This window comes from Delphinapterus leucas, chromosome 12 (assembly GCF_059928025.1).
Source record: "Delphinapterus leucas isolate spDelLeu-1000000601 "Yukka" chromosome 12, BTC_Dleu_Yukka2, whole genome shotgun sequence".
NCBI classification, from domain to species: Eukaryota; Metazoa; Chordata; class Mammalia; order Artiodactyla; family Monodontidae; genus Delphinapterus; species Delphinapterus leucas.
The window spans coordinates 53,922,380-53,940,146 of NC_143140.1; positions in this window are offsets into that span (position 1 = coordinate 53,922,380).

Sequence of the window (17,767 nt, forward strand, 5' to 3'; positions counted from 1 at the left end):
CCCCATGTCTCTCATCCCTCTTACTTTCCATCTCATTATCGTTCTGTGCTGCATTCTAGGTGAATTCCTGAAAGACAACATGGCACAGTTGTCGAGTGCATGGTGGACAAGGCACCAGAACTTCTCTGCACCTGTTTCCTTGCTTGTTACCTGGGGGGGAAAAATACTCTCCCCCTACCTATGGCTGTTAGGAAGATTAAATGAAGCTTTCAGAGCACCATCTGGCCCACATGAAGCACTGTATAAGATTACATATTACACTCCAGTTTACTAATTCTCAGTTCTGCTATCTGATCGGCTGTTTAATCATTGAGGTTTTAATGTCAATTATAAAAACATTTCTGGACGGTCTGCTGATTCTTTTTCAAGTCTTCCCTTTTCTACACTGTCTTGGTATTTTCTTTGGCTTTGATTCCTTTTAATCATTTGAAACCTACTAATTTTACATTCTCTTTGATTTTTCTGTTATCTTCATCTCATTTAGAGTAAAAGCCAAAGTCTGTGCAGTGATAAGGCTCTGTCAACACTGTCCAGTAAAACTTTTGCAAGAATGGAAATACTCCCTGAGCTGCTCAGTAGAGTAGCCACCAGCCACCTGTGTCTATGGAGCACTTGAAATGTGGCTGGAGTGACTGAGGAATACATTTTTAATTGTTGAATTTTCATTTATTTAAATGTAGATGGCCACGTGTGGCTACTGTGTTGGACAGGACAAATCTGTGATCTGCACCCCCCATCGTGCTGTCACCTCTCTGACCTCATCTCCCACTTCTCCCACCTTGTTTACCCCATGCCAGCCACGTGGGCCCTCTGGCTGTCACCTACACGTGCACTTGCTGGTCTCTTCCTGGGAAGCTCTTCCCCTGGATGGCTGCACGGCTTGTTCTTTTACCTCTGTCAAGTCTGTACTCCACTGAAACCTCCACAGCCTCTTCCTTCCTCTCCCTGGCAGGAAACTGCACATTTCTCCTCTAACACACTTTCTGTCTCCTTTCCTACTTTACTTTTCTCCTTAATGTGTGTCGCTAATCCGGCACAGTTTTGTTTTCTTGCTTATTATCTGACTCTCCCACTAGACCGTATCCCATGAGGGGAATGACTTTTGTCTGTTTTGTTCCCTGCATACTCCCAGCACTTAGGACGGTGTTCAAGAAGTATCTGCTCAGTGAATGAACAAGCAGAAGTTCTTGAGGCTCTGTCCTGTTTGTTGTTTCTACCGACTCTTGTTTGTGATGGTTTGTGTCTTTGTGTGGTCTCAGACTTTTGATTGTGAGCCATCCCTCAGCAGGGCTTTTTCCTCCTTGTGAAAACTTCATGACAATGTCCTTTCTGAGGGGTTTCGAATTTGTATCTGTCAGGTACACCAGGCAGGTCTGCCAGATAAAATACAGGATACCCAGTTAAGTTTGGATTTCAGATAAAAAACAAATAATTCTTTAGTTCAAGTATGTTCTGTGCAATGGGACAGATTTATACTAAAAAAGTATTCATGTCCTTTAACTTTTATTTGCTAAATCTGGCAACCCTAATACCAGGAGTATCACCCATCCTGCACCGGTTTGTATTTTAACTTTTGGATTGGCGGTTCCTAGACTATACTGAAAGTTTAGACCCAAGCCTGTGTGCAGCACAGCCCCCTGGTTTTAATTCCTCAGGGGAGACTGCCCTTGTCACCCAGGGTCATTCATTCATCCTTTGTTCTCTTATTGGGCAGATTTTTTTAGGTTCACTCTTTCACTGTTCCTGCCACGCCTAACCCCAAATCTTGTTTCCTATCCCTTCCTGGAGGTTAAATACCCAGCATCTAAGGAAATGAAACCCTCCCCAACCCCAGGATGCCCAGAGCCTCAGCTCCAGTCAGTGCTTATCACTCTACTTGTCAGTTTCTTCTTTGATTCTGATACCTGGGTATTTCCCTTTATTTCTTAAGATTAGCTGGGCCTTTTAAAGAATTCTGATTTTATTTTACCCAGGAATTCATAGACAGTTTTTCTTATCTAGTCTGCCATCTTGGAATGATACCTCCCCAACAGACAGAAGATATCATATTTATTGCAAATATCACAGGCTTTAGAACCATATAGAACTCAGGTTTAACCTGGGATTTAATCTTTTTAAATACATGACTTCAGGCACATTATACTGGTGTTAAATTAGTTAAACAAGGAGGACATGAGACTGATGTGGCTCTAATGCCATGGCAGCCTAGGTAAGCAAACCAAAATCTAAGCCTGTAAATAACTCAAGGTTATGAAATGGAAAGCTAAGGACAACCAATCACAAATAGCGAACTAGTCTTTATGCTCTAGCCAATCAAATAATTTCCTTTCTTTGCTTCCATACTTTCCATACTTTCTCTAATAAGTCTTTCTTCTGGCTCCTTTGGTGAAGTGCTCCTAACTACTTCCAGCTTGTCTTTACCCAATTAGAATCCATAAATGCTCAAATAAACTCTTAAAAATTTTAATATGCCTCAGTGGAAGGTTTTTTTTTTTTAAGAAGATGTTGGGGTTAGGAGTTTTAGTAATTTATTTATTTTTGCTGTGTTGGGTCTTCATTTCTTTGCGAGAGCTTTCTCTAGTTGTGGCAAGCGGGGGCCACTCACCATCGCGGCCTCTGGTTGCAGAGCACAGGCTCTGGACGCACAGGCTCAGCAGCTGTGGCTCACGGGCTCAGTTGCTCCACGGCATGTGGGATCCTCCCAGACCAGGGCTCGAACCCGTGTTCCCTGCATTAGCTGGCAGACTCTCAACCACTGCGCCACCAGGGAAGCCCAACCTCAGTGTATCTTTTAACACTGGTGATTTCTAAACCCACTTCTTAATCCCTAAAGTGGAAAGGATTATAAAAGGGCTGTTGTGGGGGCTTCCCTGGTGGCACAGTGGTTGAGAGTCCGCCTGCAGATGCAGGGGACACGGGTTCATGCCCCGGTCCTGGAGGATCCCACATGCCGCGGAGCGGCTGGCCCCGTGAGCCATGGCCGCTGAGCCTGCGTGTCCGGAGCCTGTGCTCCACGACGGGAGAGGCCACAGCAGTGAGAGGCCACGTACCGCAAAAAAAAAAAAAAAAGGGGGGGGGGCTGTTGTGAAGACTAATTATATCAGTGTTTTGCATAAACAGGTGATCAATAAATACTGCCTCCTTTTCTTTCTGCCCAATCTGAAGTCTAAATTGTCTTCCAACACCATTTCTTTTAGCCCTTTTCAAGTGGAGGCTGCCTTTTCTCTTCAACTATCCCACAATGCACACCTTCCTCCTGATTCCCACTTCCCCATCCACTCTCTCTTTCAGCCCCATGCAAAACTCTCTGCCTTTATGATACTCGTGCCGGCTAGCTCTACCACCTTTTCTTCTCCGTGTGTCCCCTAATATCTTCCAAGCCATTTTCCCCATTGACTGAGGACTGTCACCTAGCTCAATTCTTCTCCGTTTTTCCTCTGTTAATCATATTGAACAGTTCAGTGTCCAACATGGTCACTTTTATGATTTTTTGACATTTACTCTAGAAACCTGCAGTCCACTTAAACCACCTCCACACACGTCCACACTTGTTATCAGCAAGAACTCCAGCTCTGAAATCTTAATAATTCTGTCTCTGCTCCAAACCTCCAATTCTTCTGATTCCTCACCTTTTATACTACTTATTCATGATCTCATTAAGAGATTTAATTTAATTTCTTTAATGCCTAGATCCCGTCATTTTCCTCTGGCTGCTAAGCTTTTTCAGTTGCCTTTTCTTCCCCATCCATCACTTGAACTGTTTTGTCTGAGCATTTTCACTCTATAGTCTCTCCTGGACTGCCAAACCTGAGGCCCTGACAACGTAAGTGCCCTTCAGGAAACCATCTTCACATCTGCATCACTGCAGCAGAAAAACACTGTGTAACTATTCACACAGGGGCTCTTACCAACTCCCAGTTTCCAATTTACCTGGGGGCTCATTACTCCTCAACCCTTTCACTTACCTTGGATCCACTTCTTTTTCCATCTCTCTCAGCAGCTATTCCAAAGCAATGCCACTCTGCACAGTTTCCCTTTACTCTGAGATCTTGCCACCTCCTCCACCTAGGAAAGTCATTAAAATCAGATCCTACAACTACCTGTCCATCCCTCTTCCCACAAAAAGCTGTATCTACTCCAATCCTTCCCTCCTGTGTCGATGGAAAAGGTGTTTGAAACCTTCACCCACTGCCTCTCTCTCACCTCTGATTTCCCTCCAATTATTTCCATTTCCCTTATTTTCAACTTCTCCCTCTGAACTGGTATCTTCCTCTCGACCTATAAACTTGTTCAAATCTCACAAACGTAAAGAACTCTCCCTTAATATCCCAAGTCCTTCTAATTACCTGTCCTCTTTCTTCCAAGAGCGATCTAAGCCTAGAATTTTCATATGCTTTATCTCCCATTCTTTTTTCTAATGGAATTTTTATTTTCTATAATAACCCTTTCCATTTGTTCAAGCCTTCTTTTGCATCCTTTCAGGGCATTTTAAATGGTCTTCATATTACTAATACACATTTTTGGTTTAATTTATGCTTAGGTGTTTTTTGTTGTCATTGTAAATGATCCCACACCCCTCCTTTTATATATCAAGAACCACTATGGCCCTAGTGGAAAAAAGCATGAATTCTGGGACTAGCCTGCCTGGGTTCAAATTCTGCTCTAGTTGTGTGACCAAGAAAATGTTATTTTACCTCTCTATGACTCCATTTCCTTATTTCTAAATGAAGATCATAATAGTATATACCTCATGGGGTTATGGTGAACACTGCAAGAGTTAATACATGTAAAACCTTTAGAACAGTGCCTGACCCATGATAAGCACTATGTTGGCATTAGCAGTTACAGACATATATATTTGAATATATAATTAATTTTTTGTCCTGATTGATTTGTTTACACACTGCTCCTTTACTAAATTCCTTATTTCTAGTAGTTTTTAGTTGATTTAGTTTTTTGGGAATGTGATCATGATGTCTGCAAATAGTGCTGATGCAACCTCCTTTATAATACTTATATGTACATTTAATTCCTCCAGTGCCATATTAAATGCTTCTAGTATCTCCCTACTAAACATGATGCTGGCTTTGGGGCATAGATTATGTTGGGGTATATGTTATTAGATTATGTCCCTTTTCTCCCCTCACCAAGAATGGGTATTGAATTTGACCAATGCCTTTTCAGCATCTATGGAATTAGAAGCAAATGATTTTCTTCCCTAGGATCCCTCTCTAGACCCAGCCAAATGATTAATTATACCAATAGATGCCCTAACGTTAAACATTTGGTTATGGTGTAAGAGTCTATTAAAGTGCTGCTGAATTCACAGTGATAACATTTTATTTAGAATTTTTGCATTAATATTCTTTTTCAAGATACCCTTTCAATTTTTTCTTTGTGCCAATCCTCATCAGGTTTTTTTAGCTTGACAAAAACAATTTAGAAGTTTTCTCCTCTTCCTATGTTCTTCGCTTGCTAGGCATTAGAATTATCTGCCCTTTAAAGGTTTAGTAGTATTGCCCTATGAAAGTATATATTGGAGTAATTTGTCAGGGTTGGCAACAATCTGACAATTTTTTTCCTAGAGAAATCTGTTTAGATTTTAAAACTTCAGTTTGGGTAAATTGTATTCTCTTAGAAAAGTTTTCAAATTTATTCATATGGAATTGAACAAAACAGTCTTTCGTTATCCTTTTAGTTCCCTCTGCTTTTATGGCTATTTCTCCCGTATTTCCTATTTTGTGCATTTGCCTTTAGTACTCTCCTTTTTATGACTGGTATAGCCAACAGTTTGTCTTTTTCCCCTGAAAAATCAGTTTTTAATTTTTTTTTTAGTTCTACTATTTTCCCACTTTCAGAAGCTGATAATCCACTTGTTACAGCCATAGGCAGAGGTAAAAATGCCCTTAATAATGGTGAGGATGACAATAGGAAGGCACCTAGTGACAATGACACTTCGCTGAATGTCACAAACATTGCTTACTAAAGAGCTGGGGACCGTAGGCAGGCGCGCGCGTGCACACGCACACACACACACACACATTTGTGTGTGGGGGGAAGGGGAATGCTATAGTCTCAAGGATGGAGGACTCTACTTGTAACTTGAGAAGTTCTTGCATTCTAACAGTCACTCAACTACAAAGAAACTATTTCTACTGAAATCCAGATCCAGCTCAACCATGATTTTTAAAAATCAAAACAGTTGGACTTCCCTGGTGGCCAAGTGGTTAAGAATCCACCTGCCAATGCAGTGGACACGGGTTCCAGCCCTGGTCCAGGAAGATCCCACATACTGCGGAGCAACTAAGTCCGTGTGCCACAACTACTGAGCCTGCGCTCTAGAGCCGAAAGCCACAACTACTGAGCCCACATGCCACAACTACTGAAGCCTGCGCGCCTAGAGCCCATGCTCCACAACAAGAGAAGCCACCGCAATGAAAAGCCCGCGCACCACAACAAAGAGTAGCCCCTGCTGGCCACAACTAGAGAAAGCCCACGTGCAGCAATGAAGACCCAACGCAGCCAAAAAATAAATAAATTCATTAATTAAAAAAAAAATCAAAACAGAATCAATCCTAGGCTTCATCAAACCTTGCATTATTTAAGAAAACTAAAAATAATTATTGGGAGAGCAAGACTGAAAAACCAACAATTTCATCTGTATTTCCTTTTTCCCTCTTTGAATATGGCCTATTAAAGATGAACCAAGAGATGGATTTGAGTTCTGCCTCTGACACTTACTAGGTGTGTGACCCTGGAAAGTAATATCTTTCCTAGTCCTCAGCTTGTTCATCCTCATAATAAACAGCATTTTTTTGATAATCTTTATAAAGCCTTCCAGCTCTTAACAATAGGTGGCAGTAAAATATCACATTTGGAATCTTCTGCCCCCTGCTGGCATTTTAGCAAATTGCAAATTTTACCTTTCCAAAGCATAGCGTCTAAGTTTTAGTTGTCTGTTTTATGTTTTGTGTATCTAATTTTCCTTCTTATAGTCCATTCATCTATCATCCCTAGCCTATCAAAGGCTAAAGCTTTCATTTATAACCAAATACCCTCTTTAACTTGAACTTTAAAACAATCTTGTTACTTTTGCTGTTTAAATCTTCCTTCTCTCCTAGTTTCTTTGAAAGTTTTCTTGCAATCTCCACTATTGTGAGGGACTTTTATAATTTTTTTATGGTTCTATTTTTACCTTATAACTTTTGAGGCTAGTTAAAATTGGCATATACAAGATTAGCATTATTTTCACATTGGAATGTGAAGGTAGCAGGATACAAAATTAATATACAGAAATCTGTTGTATTTCTTTACACTAACAATGAAATATCAGAAAGAGGAAGTAAAAAAAAAATCCCATTTAAAATCACATCAAAAAACCCAAAAAACCCAAAACCTAGGAATAAATTTAACCAAGCAGGTGAAAGACCTATAAGCAGAAAACTATAAAACATTGATAAAGGAAATTGAAGATGATTCAAAGAAATGGGAAGATATCCCATGCCCTTGATTGGAATAATTAATATTGCTAAAATGGCTATACTATCCAAAGCAATCTACAGATTTATTTTTTTATACAGCAGGTTCTTATTAGTCATCAATTTTATACACATCAGTGTATACATGTCAATCCCAATTGCCCAATTCATCACACCACCATCCCCACCCGCCCACCGCTTTCCCTCCTTGATGTCCATACGTTTGTTCTCTACATCTGTGTCTCTATTTCTGCCCTGCAAACCAGTTCATCTGTACCATTTTTCTAGATTCCACATATATGCGTTAACATACGATATTTCTTTATCTCTTTCTGACTGACTTCACTCTGTATGACAGGCTCTATCTAGGTCCATCCATGTCTCTACAAATGACCCAATATCATTTCTTTTTATGGCTGAGTAATATTCCATTGTATATATGTACCATATCTTCTCTATCCATTTGTCTGTCGATGGGCATTTAGGATGCTTCCAGGACCTGGCTACAGTGCTGCAATGAACAATGGGGTGCATGTGTCTTTTTGAATTATGGTTTTCTCTGTGTATATGCCCAGTAGTGGGATTGCTGGATCATATGGTAATTCTATTTTTAGTTTCTTAAGGAACCTCCATACTCTTCTCCATAGTGGCTGTATCAATTTACATTCCCACCAACAGTGCAAGAGGGCTCCCTTTTCTCCACACCCTCTGCAGCATTTGTTGTTTGTAGATTTTCTGATGATGACTATTCTAACCGGTGTGAAGTGATACCTCATTGAAGTTTTGATTTGCATTTCTCTAATAATTAGTGATGTTGAGCAGCTTTTCATGTGCACCTTGGCCATTTGTATGTCTTCTATGGAGAAATGTCTATTTAGGTCTTCTGCCCACTTTTTGATTGGGTTGTTTTTTTTTTAATATTGAGCTGCATGAGCTGTTTTAATATTTTGGAGATTACTCCTTTGCTGATTCGCTTGCAAATATTTTCTCCCATTCTGAGGGTTGTCTTTTTGTCTTGTTTATAGTTTCCTTTGCTGGGCAAAAGCTTTTAAGTTTCATTAGGTCCCATTTGTTTATTTTTGTTTTTATTTCCATTACGCTAGGAGGTTGGTTAAAAAAGATCTTGCTGTGATTTATGTCAAAGAGTGTTCCTCCTATGTTTTCCACTAAGAGTTTTATAGTGTCTGGTCTTACATTTAGGTCTTTAATCCATTTTGAGTTTATTTTTCTGTATGATGTTAGGGAGTGTTCTAATTTCATTCTTTTACATGTAGCTGTCCAGTTTTCCCAGCACCACTTATTGAAGAGACTGTCTTTGCTCCATTGTATATCCTTCCTTTGTCATTAGTTGACCATAGATGTGTGGCTTTACCTCTGGGCTTTCTATCCTGTTCCACTGATCTATATTTCTGTTTTTGTGCCAGTACCATACAGTTTTGATTACTGTAGCTTTGTAGTATTAGTCTGGAGTCAGGGAGCCTGATTCCTCTAGCTCCGATTTTTTCCCTCAAGATTGCTTTGGCTATTTGGGGTCTTTTGTGTTTCCATACAAATTTTAAGATTTTTTGTTCTGGTTCTGTGAAAAATGCCATTGGTAATTTGATAGGGATTGCACTGATCTCTGGACTGCATTGGGTAGTATATTCATTTTCACAATACTGATTCTTCCAATCCAAGAACATGGTATATCTCTCCATCTGTTTGTGTCATCTTTGATCTCTTTCATCAGTGTTGTATAGTTTTCTGAGTACATGTCTTTTACCTCCTTAGGTAGGTTTATTCCTAGGTATTTCATTCTTTTTGTTGCAATGGTAAATGGGATTGTTTCCTTAATTTCTCTTTCTGATCTTTTGTTGTTAGTGTATAGGAATGCAAGAGATTTCTGTGCATTAATTTTGTATCCTGCAACTTTACCAAATTCACTGATCTAGTAGTTTTCTGGTGGCATCTTTAGGATTCTCTATGTATAGTATCATGTCATCTGCAAACAGTGACAGGTTTACTTCTTCTTTTCCAATTTGTATTCCTTTTATTTCTTTTTCTTCTCTGATTGTTGTGGCTAGGACTTCCAAAACTACGTTGAATAACAGTGGCAAGAGTGGACATCCTTGTCTTGTTCCTGATCTTAGTGGAAATGGTTTCAGTTTTTCACCATTGAGAATGATGTTTGCTGTGGGTTTGTCATATACAGCCTTTATTAGGCTGAGGTAGGTTCCCTCTATACCCACTTTCTGGAGAGTTTTTATCATAAATGGGTGTTGAATTTTGTCAAAAGCTTTTTCTGCATCTATTGAGATTATATGGGTTTTATTCTTCAATTTGTTAATATGGTGTATCACACTGATTGATTTGTGTATATTGAAGAATCCTCGCATCCCTGGGATAAATCTCACTTGATCATGGTGTATGATCCTTTTAATGTGTTGTTGGATTCTGTTTGCTAGTATTTTGTTCAGGACTTTTGCATCTATATTCATCAGTGATATTGGTCTGTAATTTTCTTTTTTAGTAGTATCTTTGTCTGGTTTTGGTATCAGGGTGATGGTGGCCTCATAGAATGAGTTTGGGAGCGTTCCTTCCCTTGCCATTTTTGGGAAGAGTTTGAGAAGGATGGGTGTTAGCTCTTCTCTAAATGTTTGACAGAATTTACCTGTGAAGCCATCTGGTCCTGGACTTTTGTTTGTTGGAAGATTTTTAATCACAGTTTTAATTTCATTACTTGTGATGATGGGTCTGTTCATATTTTCTATTTCTTTGTGGTTCAGTCTTGGAAGGTTATACCTTTCTAAAATTTGTCCATTTCTTCCAGGTTGTCCATTTTATTGGGATACAGTTGCTTGTAGTAGTCTTGTGATGCTTTGTATTTCTGTGGTGTCCACTGTAACTTCTCCTTTTTCATCTTTAATTTTATTGATTTGAGTCCTCTCCCTCTTTTTCTTGACGAGTCTGGCTAAAGGTTTATCAATTTTGTTTATCTTCTCAAAGAACCAACTTTTAGTCTTATTGATCTTTGCTATCGTTTTATTTGTTTCTATTTCGTTTATTTCTGCTCTGACTTTTATGATTTCTTTCCTTCTACTAACTTTCAGTTTTGTTTGTTCTTCTTTATCTAGTTCCTTTAGGTGTAAGGTTAGATTGTTTATTTGAGATTTTTCTTGTTTCTTGAGGTAGCATTGTATTGCTATAAACTTCTCTCTTAGAACTGCTATTGCTGCACCCCATAGGTTTTGGATTGTCGTGTTTTTGTTGTCATTTGTCTCTAGGTATTTTGTGATTTCCTCTTTGATTTCTTCAGTGATCTCTTGGTTATTTAGTAATGTATTGTTTAGCCTGCATGTGTTTGTATTTTTTCCCCATAATTTATCTCTAATCTTATAGTGTTTGGTTGGAAAACACGCTTAATATGATTTCAATTTCCTTAAATTTACCAAGGCTTGATTTGTGACCCAAGATGTGATCTATCCTGGATAATGTTCCATGTGCACTTGAGAGAAAGTGTAATCTGCTATTTTCAGATGGAATGTCCTATAAATATCAATTAAATCTATCTGGTCTATTGTGTCATTTAAAGCTTGTGTTTCCTTATTAATTTTCTGTCTGGATGATCTGTCCATTGATGTAAGTGAGGTGTTAAAGTCCCCCACTATTATTGTGTTACGGCCAATTTCCTCTTTTATAGCTGTTAGCATTTGCCTTAGGTGCTCCTATGTTGGGTGCATATATAATTGTTATATCTCCTTCTTGGATTGATCCCTTGATCATCATGTAGTGTCTTTCCTTGTTTCTTGTAACATTCTTTACTTTAAAGTCTATTTTATCTGATATGAGTAGTGCTACTCCAGCTTTCTTCTGATTTCCATTTGCATGGAATATCTTTTTCCATCCCCTCACTTTCAGTCTGTATGTGTCCCTAGGTCTGAAGTGGGTCTCTTGTAGACAGCATATATATGGGTCTTGTTTTTGTATCCATTCAGTGAGCCTGTGTCTTTTGGTTGGAGCATTTAGTCCATTCACATTTAAGGTAATTATCAATATGTATGTTCCTATTACTATTTTCTGAATTGTTTTGGGTTTGTTTTCGTAGGTCCTTTTCTTCTCTTGTGTTTCCCACTTAGAGAAGTTCCTTTAGCATTTGTTGTAGAGCTGGTTTGGTGGTGCTGAATTCTCTTAGCTTTTGCTTGTCAGTAAAGCTTTTGATTTCTCCACTGAGTCTGAATGAGATCCTTGCCGGGTAGAGTAATCTTGGTTGTAGTTTCTTTCCTTTTATCACTTTAAATATATCATGCCACTCACTTCTGGCTTGTAGAGTTTCTGCTGAGAAATCAGCTGTTAACGTTATGGGAGTTCCCTTGTATGTTATTTGTCGTTTTTCCCTCGCTGCTTTCAATAATTTGTCTTTGTCTTTAATTTTTGTCAATTTGATTACTATGTGTCTTGGTGTGTTTCTCTTTGGATTTATTGTGCCTTGGACTCTCTGTGCTTCCTGGACTTGGGTGGCTACTTCCTCTCCCATGTTAGGGAAGATTTCGACTATAATCTCTTCCAATATTTTCTCAGGTCTTTCTCTCTCTCTTCTCCTTCTAGGACCCCTATAATGCGAACCTTGGTGTGTTTAATGTTGTCCCAGAGGTCTCTTAGGCTGTCTTCATTTCTTTTCATTCTTTTTTCTTTATTTCGTCCCGTGGCAGTGAATTTCACCAATCTGTCTTCCAGGTCACTTATCCGTTCTTCTGCCTCAGTTATTCTGCTATTGATTCCTTCTAGTACAGTTTTCATTTCAGTTATTGTACTGTTCATCTCTGTTTGTTTGTTCTTTAATTCTTCTAGGTCTTTGTTAAACATTTCTTGCATCTTCTCGATCTTTGCCTCCTTTCTTTTTCTTTGGTCTTGGATCATCTTCACTATCATTATTCTGAATTCTTTTTCTGGGAGGTTGCCTATCTCCACTTCATTTAGTTGTTTTTCTGAGGTTTTAATCTTGTTCCTTCATCTGGTACGTAGTCCTCTGCCTTTTCATTTTGTCTTTCTGTGAATGTGGTTTTCGTTCCACAGGCTGCAGGACTGTAGTTCTTCTTGCTTCTGCTGTCTGCCCTCTGGTGGATGAGGCTATCTAAGAGGCTTGTGCCAGCTTCCTGATGGGACGGACTCATGGTGGGTAGACCTGGGTGTTGCTCTGCTGGGCAGATCTCAGTAAAACTTTAATATGCTTGTCTGCTGATGGGTGGGGCTGCGTTCCTTCCCTGTTCGTTGTTTGGCCGACTCCGGGAGGGCTCACGCCAAGGAGTACTTCCCAGAACTTCTGCTGCCAGTGTCCTTGTCCTCGCAGTGAGCCAGAGCTGCCCCCCGCCTCTGCAAGAGACCCTCCAACACCAACAGGCAGGCCTGGCTCAGTCTCCTATGGGGTCAGTGCTCCTTCCCCCTCGGTCCCGATGTGCACACTACCCTGTGTGTGCCCTTCAAGAGTGGAGTCTCTGTTTCTCCCAGTCGTGTCAAAGTCCTGCAATCAAATTCCGTGTGCCTTCAAAGTCTGATTCTCTGGAAATTCCTCCTCCCATTGTCAGACACCCAGGTTGGGAAGCCTGACATGGGGCTCAGAACCTTACTCCAGTGGGTGGACCTCTGTGGTATAATTGTTCTCCAGTTTGTGAGTCATGGGATTTGATTTTATTGTGATTGCGCCCCTCCTACTGTCTCATTGTGGCTTTTCCTTTGTCTTTGGATGTGGGGTATCCTTGCTGAGTTCCAGTGTCTTCCTGATGATGATTGTTCAGCAGTTAGTTGTGATTCTGGTGCTCTTGCAAGAGGGAGTCAATCTACAGATTTAATGCAATCTCTATCAAAATACCCATGACATTTCTCAAAGAACTGGAATAAATAATACTAAAATTTATACGGAACCACAAAAGACCCAGAAATGTCAAAACAACTGTGGGGAAAAAGAACAAGGCTGGACGCATAATCATTCCAGACTTCAGACAATACTACAAAGGTACAGTAATCAAAACAGCGTGGTGTTGGTACAAAAACAGACATATAGATCAACGGAAAAGAACGCAGAGCCCAGAAATAAACCCACACACCTGTGGTCAATTGATCTACGACAAAGGAGGCAAGAATATACAATGAAGAAAAGACAGTCTCTTCAACAAGTGGTGCTAGGAAAGCTGGATAGCTACATGTAAATCAGTGAAATTAGAACCTCTCATCACACCACATACAAAACTAAACTCAAAATGGTTTATCATGACACCATAAAACTCCTAGAAGAGAATACAGACAAAACATTCTCGGACATAAATCGTAGCTGTATTTTCTTAGATCAGTTTCCCAAGGCAAAAGAAATAAAAGCAAAAATAAACAAATTGGACCTAATCAAACTTAAAAGCTTTTGCACAGCAAACGAAACCACTAACAAAAGAAAAAGACAACATATGGAATGGGAGATAATATTTGCAAACAATATGACTGACATTAGTATCCAAAATATATACAAACAGCTCATACAACTCAATATCAAAAAAACGAACAACCCAATCAAAAAATGCACAGAAGTAAGTAGACATTGCTCCAAAGAAGATACAGACAGTTCCCCAAAGAAGACATTCAGATGGCCAACAGGCACAGGAAAAGATGCTCAACTTTGCTAATTATTAGAGAAATGCAAATTAAAACCACAATGAGGTATCACTTCACACCAGTCGGAATGGATGTCATCAAAAAGTGTACAAATGATAAATGCTGGAGGGCGTGGAGAAAAGGAAACTCTCCTACACTCTTGGTAGAAATGTAAATTGGTGCAGCCACTATGGAAAACTGTATGGAGGTTCCTTAAAAAACTAAAAGTAGAGCTACCATATGATCCAGCAATCCCACTCCTGGGCATGTATCCAAAAAAGATGAAAACTCTAATCTGAAAAGATACATGCACCCCAATGTTCATAGCGGCATTATTTACAATAGCCAAGACATGGAAACAACCCAAGGCCCATCAACAGACGACTGGTTTAAGAAGATGTGGTATATGTCTACAATGGAATACTACCCAGCCATAAAAAAGAATGAAATATTGCTATTTGCAACAACATGAAACAACCTAGGGAATATTATATTAAGGGAAGTCAGACATAGAAAGATAAATATTATATGATATCACTTAAGTATGAAATCTAAAAAATAATACAAATGAATCTATCTACAAAACAGAAACAGACTCAAAGACACAGAAAACAAACTTATGGTAATCAAAGGGGAAAGGAGGGGGGAGGGATAAATTAGAAGTATGGAATTAACAGATACAAGTTACTATACATAAAACAGATAAACAACAAGGACTTATTGTATAGCAGAGGGAACTATATTCAATATCTTGTAACAACCTGTAATAGGAAATAATCTGAAGAAAAAATATAACTGAATCACTTGTTGTACATCTGAAACTAAAACAATATTGTAAACCTACTATACTTTAATTAAAAAAAATATATAAGTAGCTTTCTCCATGCCTGATAATGCTTTCTTTTCCCTTGAAGTCTATTCTCTCTGATATGAATATTAACTATCTCAGCTTGCCTTTGGAGAATATATGCCTAGTGTATCTTCATCTTTTCACTTTCAAACTTTCTGTATCCTTAGGTATGTTCCTCATAAAGAACTTTTTGCTGGCTTTTTTTCCAATTTGAATCCTTTCTTTCAACTGGAGAGTTTAGCCCTTTATCAAGCACTGTCAAAAATCTAATCCCAGTAGCACTTCCTTGGCTTCTGCCAGGATACGCTAGCCAAATCTTACCTTTTTTGATGTGTGGTCTTTCTTCTCCCTTACCAGGCCCAGCACATCTGCAGCCAGGATTTGCTAGGATTTAACCCTAGTTATACGCCTAGGAGCAAAGAAAGAGGAGAGGGGCAGTTACTGTCTTGGGCTGCGGGGGAGAGGGGGGAAAGGGTGGGAGGAGGAGGGGTGGATATCAGCCTCTGCAGCATCTTCCAGCATAAGCAGAGGTGACTTATTAGGGAAGGCTGGGCTGCTTCTGCAAGACTATAGGATGCAGTAGGGACTGCAGAGTCAACATCTTCAGGGGCATCCATCCAGGTGTCCCCATGGCATGTTTCAAGGTTCTAGGTTTTCCCTACCAAAACCTTGAATTTCACAAAATATAATGTGGCTAAACATTTAAGTCAAGTCTCTGAAGCTTTGTGATTGTAACAATTAGATGCTCAGCCTGAATCTTGGCTGTTTCAATCCTTCCACTGCAGGAGAAAAGGCCTCCTTATGAGCTCCTCAGAGGTCCTTTAGCTCTCACATTTCAGTATTAACAGCTTGATAACATCCCTCAGTCTCTCATTATCCTTCTATAGGTCATCAATACAACCAAGCAGTAACCAGCCAATTCTGTTTTTGTAGACACTGTCCTTTCTGTATTTATCAAACGCCTGCCTCATTGAACTTCTAGAGAATTCCTCTCCATGGGGATATTTGCCTAAGTTACCACCTGTTTCTGGGGTCTCTAAGACCACCCCCAGGTTGAGCGACTTGCTAGAAGGGCCCACAGGACTAACCATAGACCTATACTCACAACTGTGATTTACTACAGAGAAAGAACACCAAGCAAGATCAGCAAAGGGAAAAGGCACATGAACAAAGTCCAGATGAAATGAGCACGAGCTCCAAGAGTCTTTTCCCAATGGAGTCACATAGGATGAGCTTAATTCCTCCAGCAATGATGTATAATATGTATAAAGGACTGTCCACCAGGAAGCTGGCCTGAGCCTGGGCATAGGAGTCCAGGGTTTTTATTGTGCCCAGTCAAGTAGGCACTCTTTGCCTAGCATGTACCAAATTCATGAGTCCCAGAAGGAAAGCAGGTGTTCAACATAAACCCTATTGTCTGTACAAACATTTCAGGCACAGTAAACCACTCTTATCAATTAGGGAATGGGGGGGACACCCGTGAGATCCAAACTGCTGGACAGTAGCCACAGGTGAACCTCAGAAGCAGGCCTTTCTAAGGATAACAGGTTCAAGCCTGCTTTGGTAACTCTTTTCTGCACACCATCTGTGAAATATCTAGTAACTGAGCCATAACCTTGTGCCAGGGCCTATATGTACACCACTCACCGGCCAGGATGTCATCCTCTTCATCCTTTGGGAGGGAGATGAACCAGCTCCTAATCTCCTATTAACCTGTTTTCTCAGATCTCACTCCTGGTCCACTTGTGTTAGTCTGGGTCCTCCAAGAGGCAGACACCAAGACCAAGAAGGGATCAGCTATAGAACAGACTTACTAGGGGCAGTGCTGGTGAGGAAAAGCAGGGTGGGAGCTGGGGTTGGTGGGAGGCTGGGAGGCAACCAGCCCCTGATGCAGGCATGACCCCAGGTAAATGAAAGAAGGAAGGTTGGGTGAAAGTGACTTAGAGACTATAACGCAATCCTAAAGGAGTCTGGCAAGACCGTCAGGTAGTCTTCAAGCCAAAGTGAAGGAGTCAACTCTCTGCCATGCTCAGTCCCTGGTTGGCAGCAGCATGAGGCAGAGCCTATGCATTAATGTGGGGATGACCAGAGTGCAGAGGCTGGAGGGCCTTCAGTCCCTTATGTTCCTTCCTGCTGGAGAGCTGAGGGGTGCATTCTCCTGGCTGCCACGACCATGACTGTAGCTCTCAAAATACACCTGAAAAAGATTTGTGATCAAAACAGATGTTTAGCACCAACAGCACATGGTAATTTGCAATAATACCTTTCAGCTAAAAATTTTTTTAAAAGATTATAAAACCCCTTTAATAAAATAATCTTTTTAATTTAATAAAAAGAACAATATCCAATGTGGGTGAATTCTGGGGAAAAGACTTTTCCAAATTGCTTGGTGAATTGGAAGCTGACACACAGTGTATTGTATTAGGACTAAATCAAAGTTACTCAATGACAAAAAAATAAATACTTCTAAATGTTCATAACTCAAGTAATTTTCTGAAATATGGTTTACATTAATTAATACTTAGAGTAAAATACCATTTGTGAGTTTTTCCTCCTGATTGACCTCAGATACCCTTGATAAAGAAAAAGCATTCCTACACATTCTACACCTAGTTCTTAGGTTGACTATAAATGACCACACGTACAACTTCTGAGGCAAACAAACTGAACAATGTTTATAGATATTTCTAAAATTATTTTGTATACAATTTGTGAACTTCTAAATCATGTATGCTTAGATGATAAAATGGATAAATACCTTCTTACATAGTATCTAATAGGATTTGTTTTCTAATTTTTATCAATGCTATCCTCAAAGGCAACA